Source organism: Delphinapterus leucas, unplaced genomic scaffold, assembly GCF_059928025.1.
Source record: "Delphinapterus leucas isolate spDelLeu-1000000601 "Yukka" unplaced genomic scaffold, BTC_Dleu_Yukka2 spDelLeu_asBTCV2_sq64, whole genome shotgun sequence".
Taxonomy (NCBI): Eukaryota; Metazoa; Chordata; class Mammalia; order Artiodactyla; family Monodontidae; genus Delphinapterus; species Delphinapterus leucas.
The window spans coordinates 1,079,950-1,098,839 of record NW_028322273.1 but is presented as its reverse complement, the minus strand read 5'-3'; positions in this window follow the sequence as shown (position 1 = coordinate 1,098,839).

The window sequence follows — 18,890 nt, the reverse complement described above, 5'->3', positions numbered from 1 at the left end:
GGTACTAGGGATTAGGGTTTCAACATATGAATTTGGGGGGGGGGACATAATTCAGATCATAACAATACATTATAAAGAAATGGACAAAGAAGGACAGTAATGAACTCGGAAAGTTAGGGAGTGATAATCCATATAAAATGGGAAAGATGTATAGGAATATAAGAATGATATTATTTTACACAGTTTGGTTATAATGTTTTCTCTTTTGCCAAGGTGGGTATGTGTGTGTATACATGTCCATGTCCTTTGCTTTTTTTTTTTTTTTTTTTTTTTTTTTTGCGGTACGCGGGCCTCTCACTGTTGTGGCCTCTCCCATTGTGGAGCACAGGCTCCAGACGTGCAGGCTCAGCAGCCATGGCTCACGGGCCCAGCCGCTCCGCGGCATGTGGGATCTTCCCGCACCGGGGCACGAACCCGTGTCCCCTGCCTCGGCAGGCGGACTCTCAACCACTGCGCCACCAGGGAAGCCCCCTTTGCATTATTTTTAAAATCAGAAACAAGAGCTGAATTTTTATTGAATGACTTTTCATTCATGTAATATGAGGTTTTATTCTAGATTGCCTATTTTCTTAGTAGTTATAGATATAAATTTAACTATTCACTGAATTTCATTTAATATTTCACTCAACATGTCATCATCTGTATTTATAGGTGTTTTCATTTTTATAATTTTTGGTTTTATTTTTATGATAAATACTACTTCACAAAATAAATCATTTTCCATCTGCTATTATCAAAAATAGTTTACACAAAATGACAATTGCTTCCTTTACCTATTACTGCATCACAAATCTCCACAGCCTGAAGTGACTTAGAACAACAATTTACTATTTCTCATAATGCTGTGGGTTGTCAGTATGGATAGGTCTTCTGTGGGTCATGCCTGATGTTGCTCATATGGCCATAGTCGCATGATGACTTCACTAGGATTGGAGTGTCTCAGATGGCCTGATTCACAGGTCTGGCAGTTGAGACTGACTGTTGGCTGTGGTACCTCTGTTCATCTCCATCTTCCAGGAGGCTCTTCAGTTCATCTCCAGATGAATTCTGTTTTCTGCCAGGCACTTAGTGACAAATACAATTCTTTGCCTTCTCTCAAAAAACTTACAGTCCAGTTTGGGATAATTATATGTATAGATAAATTGTTTTATATGTTATGATAGAAGAATGCATGGTAATATTTTAGCGAAGATAGGAATTTATTTTTTAACTGTTTCACAAAGAAGACACATTTAAAGTGAATTATGAATAATGAGTAGGTTTCCAACAAAGAAACAATGGACATAAAATTAGTTTTTTTACTTCTTTCCTCTTAAATTTTAGCTTTTCTTGTCATTCTATCATTGGCCTCCTTATTTCTACTTCTGAATTCCTTATAATAGGAGCAATTATTGGAATTCAAAACTATAAACCACTGCTAAATGCTAATTATATATATATACAGACATATAAACAGGTGAACTTATAGACAGAGAGTTTTTTTCCAGCCAGGACCTGCCTATTAAATATAGGTACAATGATATCTATACCAAATCAAACTCCAGAATGTAATAACCTCCACTAGATTTCTGTAAACTTTAGAGGACTTACACAGTGAATAACCTTACTTGCACTAACTTATTCTTTTCTGTTACTTTCTTACTATCTGATATGTGTTTTTTTGTTTTTTTGTTTTAATTATCGATGTCTGGGGGTCAACCCATCTTGAGCCTTTTATTTAAAAGAATCATTGTTCAATTAATTTCCATAAGTTTGTATTTAGCTTAATATTATATCAAGTTATTAATACCTAATCATGGTTTTGAATACTAAACAAAGTATTTCAGGTAATAAGTAAACTTTAAAAGTTGCCAGATGCACAGTCAATATGATTAAATTAAGTATATTTCTGGGCTTCCCTGGTGGCGCAGTGGTTGAGGGTCCGCCTGCCAATGCAGGGGACACGGGTTCGTGCCCTGGTCTGGGAGGATCCCACATGCCGTGGAGCGGCTGGGCCCGTTAGCCATGGCCGCTGAGCCTGTGTGTCCGGAGCCTGTGCTCCGCAACGGGGGAGGCTGCAACAGTGAGAGGCCTGCGTACCGCAAAAAAAAAAAAAAAAAAAAAAAAAGTATATTTCTGAATAGTAGCATAAAACAATTTAGAAGTAAAATTTTAAATACCATTAATAACATCAAAAATATAAAATCAGCAGAATACATTTCAGAAGATTTCTAAAACCTACAATAAAGGGTACAAACATTGTTGTAAAAACATTAAAGAAGTTCTAAATAATTGAACAGATACCAAATTTGTGAAAACATTGTAAAAGTATCAATTTTCCTCATATTCTTATATAGTCACTAAAATCTCAATGAAAATGTCTAAGATTTTTTTAACTTTTGTAGAAAGTGAGAAGGTGATTCTAAGATTTAGTTTGAAATGCAAAGAACCTACTGTAGTCAATATATTCTTGAGGAAGAATAAAATTGGAGGACATACATCCCAGATTTGACAAATTACTGAAAAAGCTAGTTATTAGCATCATAGTGTACTGGCATAAGAATAGACAAACAATATCAATAGTACTAAAATACATCCATATATTTGGGCACTTGACTTATATCGAAGATTAAAGAGGTGAAATTATGTTGAAGCAATAAATTAATGAAAGATAATTGAATCAAGTAATTTTATCTCTATAATGGTAAAAAATAAATAAAACTTGACAACTATCTTATACCATTCAATGAAATTGACAAAACTTAGTTCATAGGCATAACTGTGAAAAGAAATCTAAAGTCTCTATAAGAAAACGCAGAGGGATATCTATATGACCCTGCAATAGGTAAAGATCTCTAATATAGGAATCAAAAACACTGAAGAACTAGTCCTAAAACAAAAAATTAAAAATTGGCTTTATAATAAAGATTTTTTCCTTTGCCAATAAACCTCATGAAGAAAGTGAAAACACCAAAGAAATAGTAGAAGAAAATATATATTTGTTATATGTATGTGCTGTAGGACTCATATTCAGAATATAGAAAAGACTTCTCCAAATCAATAAGGAAAAAAATAAAAATAATGGGAAATGTCCCTTGAAAAGAATTTTCATATAAATTATATTTAAATAGCTAATAAGCGTAATAAATATAGTCAACATCACTATTCATCAGGAAAACACAAATTAAAAATACAAAGAAATACTGTTACATAAATACAAATTAAAAGTACAAATAAATACAGCTACTAGGACAACTATAATTAACTAAGAAAGAAACTACCAAATGTGTGGAATAGGTGGAAAAATTGAATACATGGCTGGTAGGGATGTAAAATTATAAAACTGCTTCAGGATAGCTGGCCATTTCCATTATTTCCACTCCTAAATGTATACACAAGAGAAGTGAGTCCACACAAAGACAAAAATATTGATAACATATTTATTCATAATAATAAGCATCTGGGAAAAACCCATATGCTTAACAATAGAGAATGGGTAAATTGTGGTAAATCTTATGAAGGAATATTACAGAGAAGTACAAAAGAATACACTTCGAATATATACAACATGAATAAACCTAACAGACATAGTACTGAGTGAAATCAACTCAAGACAAAAGTAGTAACTGCTATATGATTCCATTTATGGCAAGTTCTAGGATAATCAAATCTAATTGATGAGGAGAGAATTCAGAATAGTAGTTAAATCTAGGGGCTAGTTTAGACTGAGAAAGGGCAGGGAAGTGCCTTCATGGGTGCTGAAACAGTTCTGTATCTTGTTCTGGGTTGTGATTACATGGGAGAATACACATGTAAGCATCATCATGCTGTATTTGTAGATTTAGTTCACTTCATTCATTTTACCATATGTATTTTGCCCCTTGATTTTCATAAGACAAGTAAATACTTACATATGTGGAAAATGTATCTCAGGCAACTACTGTTATAAACAAACTCATTTTTTCCCCGAAGAAATGTAATTTTCAAAACGAAGAAATAGTCTGATTTCTTCATTATCAAAACAATAAATCCTTATTCTTGTCCCTAACAATTGATATAAAATTTGTTCATCTTGTTGCTAATAATCAATTTGGAGATAATATTATATAATAGAAATGGTATCGTGTATAGTCTCCTAGAGAATTTGCTATATGAATGCTGGCAGAAGGGTGGACTTAAGTATGTTAAAAATATGAAGAAAATAATCAAGAGTATTTCCACAACGATATTTGAACACTAAAGAGTAGCCAGATGATCTAGAACTTTAAGTAGTTATGCCAATTCAAAGTTATGTTCAAAGAGAAATACACAGTTAAGCAAGTCAAGTTCATTATCAGAAAACGGCCTGTCTGTTCAGACATAGCATGTAGTTTCACACATTTCTGTTTCACCTTTTGAAAATTTCAGTCATTAATAGAGTCTTCTCAAAAAGCTTTAATCCATTGTGAGATTCTTTTCCTGATAAAAAGAGTATCATAATTACAAACTTTGATGTGGAAATTTAAAAAGCACATGGCAGACATAGTTCCAAAGTGTGTCTTCTAATTAGTCATTAGGGATGTTTTGGCTAATATTTCCTCACTAATGGTCTGTCTTTCTACAAAGTTTCAGACTTTATGGAAGGAACTCTTCCCCATAATGAGAACCTGCCAGCACATTAGTAGTATTTACCCTATCCTTTTAGAAATTCATAATTAATACATATATTGTCCTCTACATTTAATTGTTTCATTCTTTATGTAATATTAAAGAAACCCAAAGGATAATTATTTTACTTATAATTTTTTAAAATAGGGAAACTGAGGGTCACAGAGGTCAAAAGTTCAGGATTACAGTTAATAGGAAGTGGCAGTAAGGCTTGAAATCGTTTAGATTATGTTTCCAGAAGCTAAGTTTTATGGGAATGAGAAGATATTGTTGCTAAATTTTCTCAAATCATTATGGAATGTTAAAAGACAGTCTTATATATCAATTATCCACCATAAGCCTATGAATCAGTTCTCACCATGCTGAGCAAAAGAATTGATTTAGGGTCAAAAGTCACAGATTGGATGTGACCTATATTTTTCATTTGAGTTCTTTAGTTACTGTCTCATTTATTGTGATCATCTACCATGAAAGATATTAAATTTGTTCTTGAAGTACTAACGATAACCCCTGAAAGGTGCTGTTATAATTTAAGCAGTGTTTTAATATTCATAGAAGGAATAAGTGATATGTAGCAAGAGAAGAAAGGCACCTTCACTGTGAAGGATCTTACTTATTGTCTCAAATTACATTATTTAAGAGACAAGACTATAAATCACACAGAGGGAGGCTAATGAAATTTACCAATCCACATTTTTTTTGGAGCACTTGACTTAACTATATTGAGGTTAATTCTGAAATAAAAAGAATTTACTATCTAGTACACCGATTAATAAAAAAAAATCACAGTCTAATGATGACAATTAAATACTGAATGTAAAAAGAAGAAATACAGTGTTATTTTTAGTAAGGTGATAGAGGTGTTAAGAAAAAATCAAATGGAAAGAATTAATGATTTTTTACTGTTCCATAACAGTGAAATTGTGATAAGTACTTAAATACCAACATTAACAAAGTTTTCTTTCACCAAATTAAAGATTTTCAAAGATATTGATAGTGACAAAATACTAAAATAATAATAGTAATAATAATGATCTTAATATTATTTCAATGTCAAATAAAACACAATATTATTCATTTAAAATCATGCTCAACTACTAATGTATGTTCTATTCTCCATGTTTCTATATCTTATTACCTGAACATGAAATAAACATTTAATATTTAACGCAAGACAAAAATTGGTATTTTGGACTTAAGGAACAAAAGCTAAGACATGGAAATTTAAAACCGTGTATACTATTAGAACTTAGTATTAAGACATTAATTGATTTGACTTTATTTATATGATTTTTTTATTTCCAAAAAGCCAAAAATTAAATTAAGAAAATATTTTAATTGAATGTAATCATAAATATATATGAATATATTGAATTATTTATAACTTGAATTGAAAGTTAGGAACATCATAAATTACTTAAATATATATTCATGTCTGTCTGAATGAGCTTTTGCAAAAAATTATACTTCATGGATTTAGCTGTATTATTTTCTTAAAGGGGTTTATTTTTAAAAACGTATTTTCACAGTGCTTGAATTTTTTCTCCAATTGTTTTACATCTATCTCATTTATCTTGAAGAATATTGGGAACAAGTCAAAACTGGAAATGCTTTATACTTTTTCATTACACATTTATATTTAACCTTATACATTATTCACTAATTCTACACAATAAAGTCTATTAAAGTGACATGAACAGGGTACAAACATCTGTCAACTTACTTGGGTGATAGATACCATTCCTGCACTACTGCTGGGAGCTTTTATATCCCAGCCCTTCTAAATCAATCTCTCTCTCAACTCTCTCTCTTTCATTCTCTTTTGCACATATAACACATAAAATTCTTAATCTTCCCTTCCATTCACACATAAACTAAATTTGATCAACAAACCTAGTTGTACCTTTTGTATATTAAAAAAAAAATCTTAATAAGATCATTTTATTGGCATGTGCTTTCATAAGCTTAACCTTAATTTTCATGAAGCAAATTTTAAAATGTAAAACGAATTTTAAGAACTCAAAAATGGGAAAATATAAGAACTTTCTCTAAAGGGATCTGCTTATTTTGTTAATAACTGGATCTTTGTAATAGCTGTTTAATCTTCTGCTAAGCACTTATTATGATTTGTATTTACTTACCTTTAATATTGTTTTTCCTATTTTCTCCCAGAATTGTGAGCTCAATGAGAGCAGGAATTTTTTTTTTGGCTTTTTAATCACCATAATTCCATTATCTAGAACAGTGATTGACAAATAGTAGGCACTTTGGAAATCATTGACCAGATAACAGGAAATAGCTAATAATTATTTGTTGGATAATAAGTAAACACACAAATAAACCTAAAATTAGAACTGGAATTCCTACTAAAATATAATCTATAGAAACTAAGGAACTCTCTTTTGAAAATTGTCTTGAGTAACATTGAAAATTTAGAATTTGAAAGACCTATCTTTTTTTTCTGTCATTACAAATCTGAATTGATATTCTGAAATAAATATGGATCTATCATTTACATATTCTTAAACTTGCTGAAGTTAATTTAAAGAGCTTTCTGTGTTTTGCTCTAATTTGAAATGAATCATGCTACTGGAAATAACCAATAATCTTTATTAAAATAAAATTATTTAAATTAAATTTCTATTGTTTCATTACTTATGTTTGTAAATAATAATTGTGAGTAAAATCACATGCAAATTTATTATGTCAATAAAAATTCCATTCTTCTTAGACAAAGAATAGAAAAGTATCTAGATTGAAAATTCACTGAATTGAGACTTATAACAAGGATTAATGTTTTACTTCTGCATTCCCAATGTTTTATGCTCCTTCTAATACTAAATTAGAGTGACTGGAGTATTAAACTACCAATTGGGACACCTTAATACCAGCTATAAATTCCCACAATTTATTCACAAATCTGTAACAGAAATAAACAAAAAAAGTTCTCCTCCCTAAAAATAAAAAATGGAAAGATACTATAGTAGCTATGAATATACGTATTATTAAGTTACATTTTATTTTATCAATACTATAGTATATATCATTTGACATTAATATGCTATATTTATAATGACATTGTTTTACAACATTCTTAAAATATAGGGTTTCATTTTTTCATTTCCTTATTCTTAATCATCAATAAGGTATTAAATTAGATGCTGGAGTAAAATGTCAAAAAATCCTAAACACTTTAGAAGGAGATAATTTTGTTATAGTTGCAAAACTAGTCTCTTTAATGCATCATATTAGGTTCTGACCTTTCAATCTATTACAAGAATCCTTTGTTGACTGGATTTATCTCTTTAAATCCAATTTATCTCCATCTAAGTGCTACTTTTCTTGACACATAACATGATTTACCTGGATATTAGAGATAAAGTCTAATAATATTTCATCACTTGCTTAAATATTTGCTACATGATATTAAATTTTCCTTTATTACTTTGGAAAAAAACATTATATACAAATTTTATACTGAGTGAGTAAGGAAAAGATACATAGTAAGTACCTAATATATTTTCCATTCCCTTCATATTTTAAAAATTTAATTACCCTCCTCACTAAGTTTCTCAAAAATCACATGGCTCAATTTAGTACTATCAAGTTTTCACTTTTCAAAATACAGAACTTTATTTAAGTAATCACCAAAAGAAGGAAGAAGTAAAAATAGAAACTATTAAAAGTATTTGTCTCTAGGAAATTGGGCTACTTTCAGGGAATGGTGAAGTAGGGGATTATTGCTTTCATTATAAATTGATTTTGGCCTTATACCTTAAAATATCTGGTACAAATTCTATTTACAATAACAATTATAAAAATACTAATTCTCAAATATCTGGAATTCAAAAGCATTTTTAAATTTTGTAGTATGTGGCTCATGGAAACAGACTATGAAAAACATGTGCAAAAAATAAAATGAACAGAATTATTTTAGAAAGGCATAAATGCTAAGAAAGCAACAAAATAGCACATATTCCTGAGAGTGATAAAGGATCAGGAGTTCGATGGTCAAGAAAAACTGAACAACAATTCTCTATTTTCTCCTTCCCCTGGCCTTTGGTAACCACAATTCTACTCTCTACTTTTATGAGTTTGACTATTTTAGGTACCTTATATAAGTAGAATCATGCAGTATTTGTCCTTCTGTGACCAGCGTACCTCACTTACCATAATGTCCTCCAGGTTCATTCATGCTGTCACATATGGCAGAATTTCCTTCTTTTTTAAGCCTGAATAGTTTGATTCATGCAAGATGAATAAGTTCTAGAGATGTGTTGTACAGCAAGTTGCCTATAGTTCGCAATACTCTCTTGTGCACTTAAAAATTTGTTAAGTGGGTAGATCTCACGTTAAGTGTCCTTACCACACTTAAAAAAAAAAAAAAAAAAGGGCTCCCCTGGTGGCGCAGTGGTTGAGAGTCTGCCTGCCGATGCAGGGGACACAGATTCGTGTCCCGGTCCGGGAAGATCCCACATGCCGCAAAGCGGCTGGGCCCGTGAGCCCTGGCTGCTGAGCCTGTGCGTCTGGAGCCTGTGCTCTGCAACGGGAGAGGCCACAACAGTGAGAGGCCCGCGTACCGCAAAAAAAAAAAAAAAAAAGAAAGAAAAGAAAAGATGTGTTGGAAAGGTGAAAAGGAACAGATACATAAATGAGGGAGTCAGCCTTCAGAAGATCTGGTGGCAGAATATTCCATAAGAAGGAAAGGGAAAATATATCTTTAAAGTGGAATAATAAAAAGACAAGTGACTATAGGAAAAGGGGAAATGAAAGTGAGAACAGAGAAGTAAACCAGGTCGGACTGGGCCTTGGAAGACGTGTTTAAAATTTAATCTCTTCGAGAATTCTAATAGGGTTCTAATTCCAATGGGAGTTCACTGTAGTGTTTGAAAATGAGAATGATGTTACCTAATACATATATTAAAACTACAAAAATATTCTCAAAAAAAATGAAGAAAAATTCTAGAGGAAAAAAGTTGTACATGGACATGTGATTGATTACTTCATGGGTCTTTATAGATTTCACCAGCCAGAAATTTTCAAGGATGCTCTATAAATGGGGTTCAATTAATTATGTCTTTTCTGTCTTGGATGGTGTCCTTGGTTGATCATCTTATTCCTGGATGGTGACATTGAATTCCTAAATAAAGTCTGTCACTCTATTAAGGGCATTTAGTTATTGTCAAAGTAATTGTGAATAATTCCTCACATCTAACCCAAGCTCCAATAAAGTTTCTAGATAAAACAAAAAATATCTGAGTTCAGAGCTGTTTTCCAGACCATTAAAAAAAACCCATGAATCATTAATATAATTTTTTCTAAGATTCCCTCAGAGATAAATGACACATAGTCAATTGTTCGAAATGACATAAACCTAACTAAGAAAATAGAAGAAAGAATTTGAGAAACGACTTGAGTTGAGAGTCAGGGGCTAAATAGCAGAATAACACTTTGGAAGCCAACTGTAGAGCTGTAGATGCAAATGATGGAGAATAATCTCAAGGCTGAACTAAGAGATTTGAAAATCGCTCCCAAGATAGAAGGGTACATTCCTTCTGTCATGTTTTGTGCTTCCTGTTCATAGTAAATTGTGAAGAGAGAGAGAGAAGAGGGGAGAGAGAAAGAAAGAAAGAAAGAAAGAAAGAAAGGTGAAGGGGAAGGGTAAGAATGGGAAGGGATGGGAAGGAGGAAGGAGGGAAGGAAGGAAGGAAGGGAAGGCGGAAGTTAAAAAAAGAAAATTAAATAAAGAGAAAATGGGCACAGTATTTTTCTTCAAGAATTAGTCTTCCTGATTAAAGGAAAACTTTAAAGTATGTATTTAAGATTTATCCTAAGATAAGAACAGTGCAATTACCTGGAAGTATAAGGTTTTGGACTAAATATTTGAATTTTTTACTTTTCTGTAAGTTCTTGAAAGGTTTCACCTCACTTCTATTCATATACTAATACTAACGCCAATTCATGCTAATTAAAAAGAACAACAGTAAATAGAGTAAGAGTGAGTTTCACCAGAACTTTAACTAAAATTAGGATGTAAGCTCATAAGTTACAATGTAGATATTTGTCTATGATATCACTATCTGAAGTTTTACTGCTGAATATGTGTGCTTTAAACTGACTATAACTCTACTAAAAAAAAATAATTGGAGGCTTGGGTTTGTGAAATCTCCCACAAAGAGAATACTCTGATGCTTTCATAAATTTTCATTATCTGCTCCTTCACGCTGTTCTGTTCTACCTGGCTGTCTCCAACCATGATACAATTTTTGAGGCCCAGTTTAAAATGCATCTCCCATGTAGTAATCATTTAGTTCCATTGCTTTCATAGTAGACAACTATAAATTAATATACCCTCTTTCCTTAAATATATTTATACCATTTTACCTCATACTGTAATCATCTTTGGCATGTTTTTCTAAACCTCACCTTCCTTCCTGGTGCACACTGATCTGAACCAGGTCAAATAACAAGGTTCTTTGTGGTAGATGTTACCACTGATATAGTTGGATGAAAGCTGTAGGTTTCCTCTCTCCCCTAAACATTACCAGGTGGATGCTAAAATTAAAGCAAGTACGAGAAAAAAATCCACCACCACACACACCTATATTTATGAGTAAAAAGGCACAAAAACTTGTACAATCTTCTTAAAGATCCAGTAAATTCCTAGCTTTCTAGCCTTTATCCACCTTCATACAACTTATGTAGGGTTTGTTTCTGACAGAAGTAAAATTATTTTAGTGTAAGATGAAATTAATTTCAAGTGGAAAAATCCTCTGAATCTAAGCCCTAGGACAATAACACCACTCAAAAGTGTGTATTATATTAGGTTTTTCTGTAAATTCAAAGTCAGAGATGTTGTTATAATATTTCTAAGAAATCAATATATCTTGAACATCACTTATTAAAACAAGTAAAAAAAGTATTTCTTGTAAAATTTTATTCTGATTAATAAATCTCTAATATTCATCTAGGAAATCTAGAATTTCTAAAGCATAGATACAACTGACACTTTTCCTCTCTTCCTCTCTGCCCCTCACCCCACACTCACATCCAGCTTTCATTCTTGAATAGGACACTTAAAAGTAATACATCTTGCATGTTGATTAAAATTCACTAAGAGATTTATCTATAATTTTAATTGCATTTCTGCTAGAATACTTGGAAATAAATTTTAGATAGCATATTTCACAAACATCATATTTAAAATTTCTTCAAGTCAGTATTGTACAAATTTATGATTGTAAAATCCTACAATTTTAGGATTGTATTAGTTTACAAAACATTTGTTGTCTCTTCACTATGAGAGGACTTACATTCCTATCTCATTAACTCCAGGCTTGACTATTGTACTTACACTGAATTTGACCAATAAAATATGAACAGAAGAGGGATGAGGCACTTCCAAGGAAAATCTTTAAGAACCTTTGATGGTTCCATCATTTTATCTTTTCCATTTCCCATGAAAACAGAAATATATTTAACTGGGACTGGTCATCTAGCTCAGTTCCTTTAATAAAAATGAGAAGCACATCCACAGACAAACCATCATGAACATGTCACAATAATAGGAAATGCATCATTTTTATTTCCTTTTTTGTATGTGTCCCTGAAACTTTGTGGTTTATAACTTAAGCATAACTTAGCTAAGGCTGACCAATGTGAGTACACAATTTTTTGTTTATTTGTTTGTTTTGTATATATATTGTTCCAAAAAAGAGCAATGTTATTTTTCAAATTTTAGGTGCTTAATAATTATTTTTCCTATGACTGAATTTTGCTGTCATGTATTAAGTATAAACTTGCCATAGAATATTTAGATATATTGTTTTTCTCTATTTTGGTATTTAGGTTAAAACACAGTTACTCACATCTCTCAAACCTCATTATATCCCTAAGGAGTGTGTGGATGCATAGATAGATAGAGCAGTCTAATTTGAAAATTGAATCAAAATCTCTGAAAGAGGGACCAGATATTTGCATATTCATCAACCTTACTCAGATAAGTATAATGCACACCAAAGTTGTAGAACTGTTGTTAAATGCGATGATACCTAAATCTTTTAACCATTCATAAACATAAAAATACAATATGTCAGAAATAATTTTAGTTACTTGCCATGAAAAGCAAAGAAAATTAAAATGTATATGCAATGTATAGGTGTTTTTTATTCAGGACTATTTATCAAATATATATAATTTTATGTAATTTTATACATAAATTTCAAAATTATGCATTCTACATATAAAATTTTAGAATCTAAAATTAACGCATTTATCACTTGAATCTTTCAGAATTGTTTGTCAGAGTTTCTCTTCCATATCCTGTTTTTTCACTTGGAGTCATCTTCATTTCTTTCAACTAACAATTAAAGATTATTTAAGAACAAGATTTGTCTTCTCATTAGGGAGAAAAAATAAAGATTTATTAATTGCAAATTCCTCCTAATAAACATGTGGGGAAATTTACATTTTACAAGGAGATATCAATGTTTTTCCTTCTCTTTTTTACCTGTCCACGACTACTGTCCAAATAAGAATGACATATTAATTAAGCAAAATCAAGATGTTACCTATGAATCTCACATTTTGATAAAGATTGCTGTTCTTTTGATTACATTCCTCCTCAGCTTACCATTAACTTATCATTCACCTTCTCTCTTAACCAGATATGACATATTATGGAGATACTACTACAAAGAAATGATACAATTTAGAAGAAAATGCTGGATAGGTTTTAGGATAGGTTCTGCTGCTAACAAGAACAAAAATGTTATATACATTTGAAAAATTGTCAAAATAGCAAAAATTGTCAGGTCAAGATTTGAGTAAAATAAGAAAGCCACAGAGGTAACATACAAAAAGATAACATACAAAATATGCAGTAGAGTTTTAAAATTATATTGAGACATATCACAAAACACTTTAGACCAAGGTTCCTCAACCTTGGCACTATTAACATTTTGGATCAAATAAAGTTTGGTTGATGGGAAGGTTGTCCTCTATATTGCAGGATAGTTCACAGCATCCTAGTTTCTACCTACTAAATGTCAATAGAAAAAATCCTGTTGTGACCAAAAAAAAAAAAAAAAATCCCATTGAGGGCAAATTAGCCCTCATTTAAGAACCAATGCTCTAGGTCAGTAAATAAAATTGAGGTTAAAAAAAATGTTTTTTAATTTCTGGAAATACATAACCTACAAAAATTGACACAAGAAGAAAATGAAAACTTAAACAATCCTTTACTCATAGTAACAAATTAAATAGTACTGAAGCCACTATCCTCATCCACAAAAATTCTCCCCCCCAAAATAATATTTCTAGATGGACCACTGCATAGAGGATTTCTACTGTGCCAACACAGCTAGACTGATACTGCCTTTTTACAGAATTCTCTTTCCTACATAATTACAGGTTAGCATGACCAAATGAAGCACTTTGCAAGAAATTTGGAAGGGAGAACTATGTAGCAGACACATTAATTTTACATTAGGAAGGTTTTTTGTTTGTTTCCGTTTCTTTGCTTTTATGGCTTCCAAATGGGCTGTGAAATTTGGAGCAAAAAAAATGATGAGTTCACAACACTAATTTTCCTGCCCAAATCTCTTATAAGGGAGCTGACTACCATAAAATAAAACCTCATCTTCTATAGACATAGTGCTCATATTTATAAAAGTCATACCTGTGTCAAAGAGTGTTTTTCCTATGTTTTCCTCTATGAGTTTTATAGTGTCTGGTCTTACATTTAGGTCTTTAATCCATTTGGAGTGTATTTTTGTGTATGGTGTTAGGTAGTGTTCTCATTTCATTCTTTTACATGTAGCTGTCCAGTTTTCCCAGCACCACTTATTGAAGAGGCTGTCTTTTCTCCATTGTATGTTCTTGCCTCCTTTGTCATAAATTAGGCAACCATATGTGTGTGGGTCTATCTCTGGTCTTTCTATCTTGTTCCATTGATCTATATTTCTGTTTTTGTGCCAGCACCATATTGTCTTGATTACTGTAGCTTTGTAGTATCGTTTGAAGTTGTGGAGCCTGATTCCTCCAGCTCCACTTTTCTTTGCAGTATTATTTTGGCTATTCAGGGTCTTTTGTATTCCCATATGAATGCGGTACTGATGAACATAGTGGCAGGGCAGGAATGTAGATATAGGGAATGGAGTTGAAGACACGGGGTGGAGGGGCAAGCTGGGGTGAAGTAAGAGTAGCATTGACATATATACACTACCAAATGGTAAATATTTAGCTAGTGGGAAGCAGCAGCATAGCACAGGGAGATCAGCTCAGTACTTTGTGATGACCTAGAGGGGTGGAATAGAGAGGATGGGAGGGAGGCTCAAGAGGGAGGAGATATGGGGATATATGTATGTATATGGCTGATTCACTTTGTTGTACAACAGAAACTAACACAGTATTGTGAAGCAATTATACTCCAATAAAGATCTATAAAAAATCATACCTAAATTATAAGATTAGAGAATTGAATTCTCAAGCTTGCAAGGCTTTTTATGATAAATTTAGGGTATTGATTGGGAAGGATTGGGGTCCTAAATATTAGGATAGAGGCATATGGAAAAATTCCAAATAAGATTGGAAAGTTGACTTTTAAACTCTGCTAAACTGCCTTTCTTTTAGAATTATCTCTTCAACCTCTTGTTTTAAAGACGTTAGTTTCCTCTTGTTTGAAGAAACTATAATTTCCTCCCCACTGAGACAGTTCTCTTGCAAGAAGAGACTGCTAATCCTCTCCATATCCTATCTCCAACAATTCTTAATGCTCCTACATCTATAACCAGAGTCAAGTTCCATCAGGGCCCAGAAGGTAATGTACAAAGTGTGACATGGAAAGTATTACACATACCAAAAATTTTTCACATATGATTTTAACATTCTACATTTACCAAAACCTAGGTAAACAAGTGAGAATTAATCCTAAGGTTTTTAGATTAAGGTAGAAGAAATACAAATTTGGCTCAGGCTGAGGAGAGCAATAAGGTCTCACTTAGCCAAGATTCTGGATTCAATATGTTAAATCAAGAAGATAGGAGTAGCTTTAACATTTTCCTTTGCAAATGACTAAAATCTGGGACCAAAAAGTGCTTACATTTAATTAAATTAAATGCTAGAAATTCCCTGTCATATTACTGAGGGATATAACCAAAGTCTTAGTGAGATCGGAACAGTAGAATGTATTTATGATGTCATATTTGTTTATTTATCTCCTAATGCACCCCTCAGGTGGATCAGAATACACTCTCTTCATTAAGTCTGGAAGAAATATATTCATGGGGAGTCCACAGTGTCCTTAATGAGCTCCTTTGTGATTACATATTTTTTTCTTTTTAAATATATATTTACTTATTTAGCTACTTCGGGTCTTGGGTGGGGCAAGTGGGACCTTCGCTGCAACCTGAGGGATCTTTCATTGTGGTGCATGAGCTCCTCATTACGACGAGCAGGCTTCTCTCTAGTTGTGGTGCACAGGCTCCAGAGCACACAGGCTCAGTAGATGCGATGTGCAGGCTTCTCTCTAGTTGTGGCTCATGGGCTCCACAGTGCACAGGCTCTGTAGTTTGCAGCACGTGGGCTATCTAGTTGTGGTGCACGGGCTCCGGAGTGCACGGGCTCAGTAGTTGCGACACACCGGCTCAGCTGCCCTGTGGCATGTGGGATCTTAGTTCTCCAACCAGGGATGGAACTCGCGTCCCCTGCATTCTTAACCACTGGACCACCAGGGAAGTCCCTGTGATTACTTTCTATTGTTCAGAAATATAAGCAGAAACTACTGTCATGGATCTGGGCTCCCAGAAATCAATGGGGATAATGGAATTCCAGGGTGGCAGATGGCAAATAGAGGCACTTAATCTCCAGAGATAAAATAGTAATGGTAACTCCACTGCAGAGCAGAGCTGAAGCAGGAATCAGAATGTCTATGCTGCAAAGATTTTGGTGTTGAATAGTTCATCATTATGTACCTAGAACTAAAATAAATGAGTAGTCTGTTAAATTTGTAAAAGTAAAAATTCCCAAATGTGTTAACCGTGATCTGTTTTAGAACACAATACAGTCACAGACATCCCTCAACCAGTTTACAGTAACCAGAGTCATTTTAATGAAAAGAAGACTGAGTCCACTTGAGGAAAGACCTAGCTATATAGCCCAAAATGGATATTGTTAATATTTCTCCTAGCTTTTCCCTAAAGACCTGCAAATATTTACCATGGTTACTATGAACTGGTGAAGGTGAAATTATCAGACTTTTCAAGGGCATTTGACATTGACTCTGACCTCCCACTGATGCCTGGAGATAAAAATAGAACTGTAATGTACTAGTCAGAAGAGAGGCTTATGAAGGTCACATAATCAATGGAGTGTGTCCATTTCATAGTAGACCCAGTGGACACCTAAACCCACACCGTGACTATCTTCTGAGTTCCAAAATACATAATCAGATAGCACATGCTCATCAGCGGACTTGGTTCTTTAACCCGTGGAAAGGGCTTTGTTATGGTAGGGAAAGCCTAGTGAAAACCCCTAGATCTTCCTTTACACATAAAATATAAAACCGGAAACAACATCACATCCCAAGAGGGATTTCAGAGATTAACGTCACTATCAAGCCCCTAAAAATGCTGGAGTTTATTCCTACCACAGCTAATTCAACTTACCTATTTTGCTTGTGCAGAGGACAGATGTAAATAACCATTATGAAATGAGATTATTGAAAATATAATCATGCAGTGATTCCAATTGCATCTGCTAATCTAGATGTAGTTTCATTGCTGGAGCAAATCATTACATCTCCTGTCAACTGATAGGCAATGATAGATGTGGACAATGCTTTTCTTCTCTAAACTTTTGAGCAAAGAGGTAGTTTGCTTTCAGCAGGTAGAGCCAGAAACACAATTGTACTATTCTAGCTCAGGGGTATATTAACTGTTAAGCGTTCTGTCATAGTCTAGTCTGTAATGACCTGAAACACCTCTCAATTCAAAAGGATGTCATGTTTATACATTACATTTATGATGCGGTGATTTTGCATCTGATGAAGAGGAAGTATCAGCAACTCTAGAGACTTTGACATGCATGTTAGAATGTTAGGAAGTATCAGCAACTCTAGAGACTTTGACATGCATGTTAGAGACTTTGACATGCATGTTAGAAGTTAGTCTGTAATGACCTGAAACACCTCTCAATTCAAAAGGATGTCATGTTTATACATTACATTTATGATGCGGTGATTTTGCATCTGATGAAGAGGAAGTATCAGCAACTCTAGAGACTTTGACATGCATGACATGGTGGGGTGTTGCTTCATGTTTATGTCATGTTTATACATTACATTTATGATGCGGTGATTTTGCATCTGATGAAGAGGAAGTATCAGCAACTCTAGAGACTTTGACATGCATGTTAGAATTTGGGAATGCATCCCACAAAATTCAGGGACTTGCCACCTTGGTGACATTTCTAGGGGCTCCATCTCATAGGAATGTTGAAATATCCCTTCCAAGATGAGAGATAAATTGCTGCATCTTGTCCCTCTACTATTGAGAAAAGTTTTAACAGTCTATGGGTCTCTTTAGATTTGGAATGCCACATATATCTCACTTTGCTGTATTATTCTTACTCATTTATTTAGTATCCTGAAAAGCTGCCAGTTTTGAGTGAGACTAAGTTTCTGCAACATGTCCATCTGCCAAGAAAGCTGTTCTGCTTGGACCATATGACTCAACGGATCCAATTTTGTTTTAAGTGTTTATGGCAGAAAACAAATGTATTGAACCTTTTGCAGGCTGGTATAAATGATTCACAGAATGGAGTTTTGGAATTTTGGAGAAAGCTATAATAGTTCCTACATATAACTTTCCTTCTGAGACATCACTTCTTTTTGATACCTTGCCTTAGCAAAGATGAAGTGCTTTATTTAACACAGGGCAGCCAGTTATCATAAAGCCTGAGACGCCCATCATGAACTGGGTTTATCTCAAGGAAATCAATTGCTGCTAAGAAAGTACATGGATACAAAACTTCAAATTTACAAAGTTCTATACAGGATGGAGGCTGACTTTTGCAATACTTTAATTTTTTTTTTGGTTAAAGGAAAATAATTTTTATATTCAAATGCATATAAGTCTTAAGCAACTTACAGAATTTACTGTTGGAGTAAAAATGATTTTGGGAGCAAGACAAGCACCTCAAAGAGGAGAAGCAAAGATTAAAGAATTGGGGGCTTCCCTGGTGGCGCAGTGGTTGACAGTCCAACT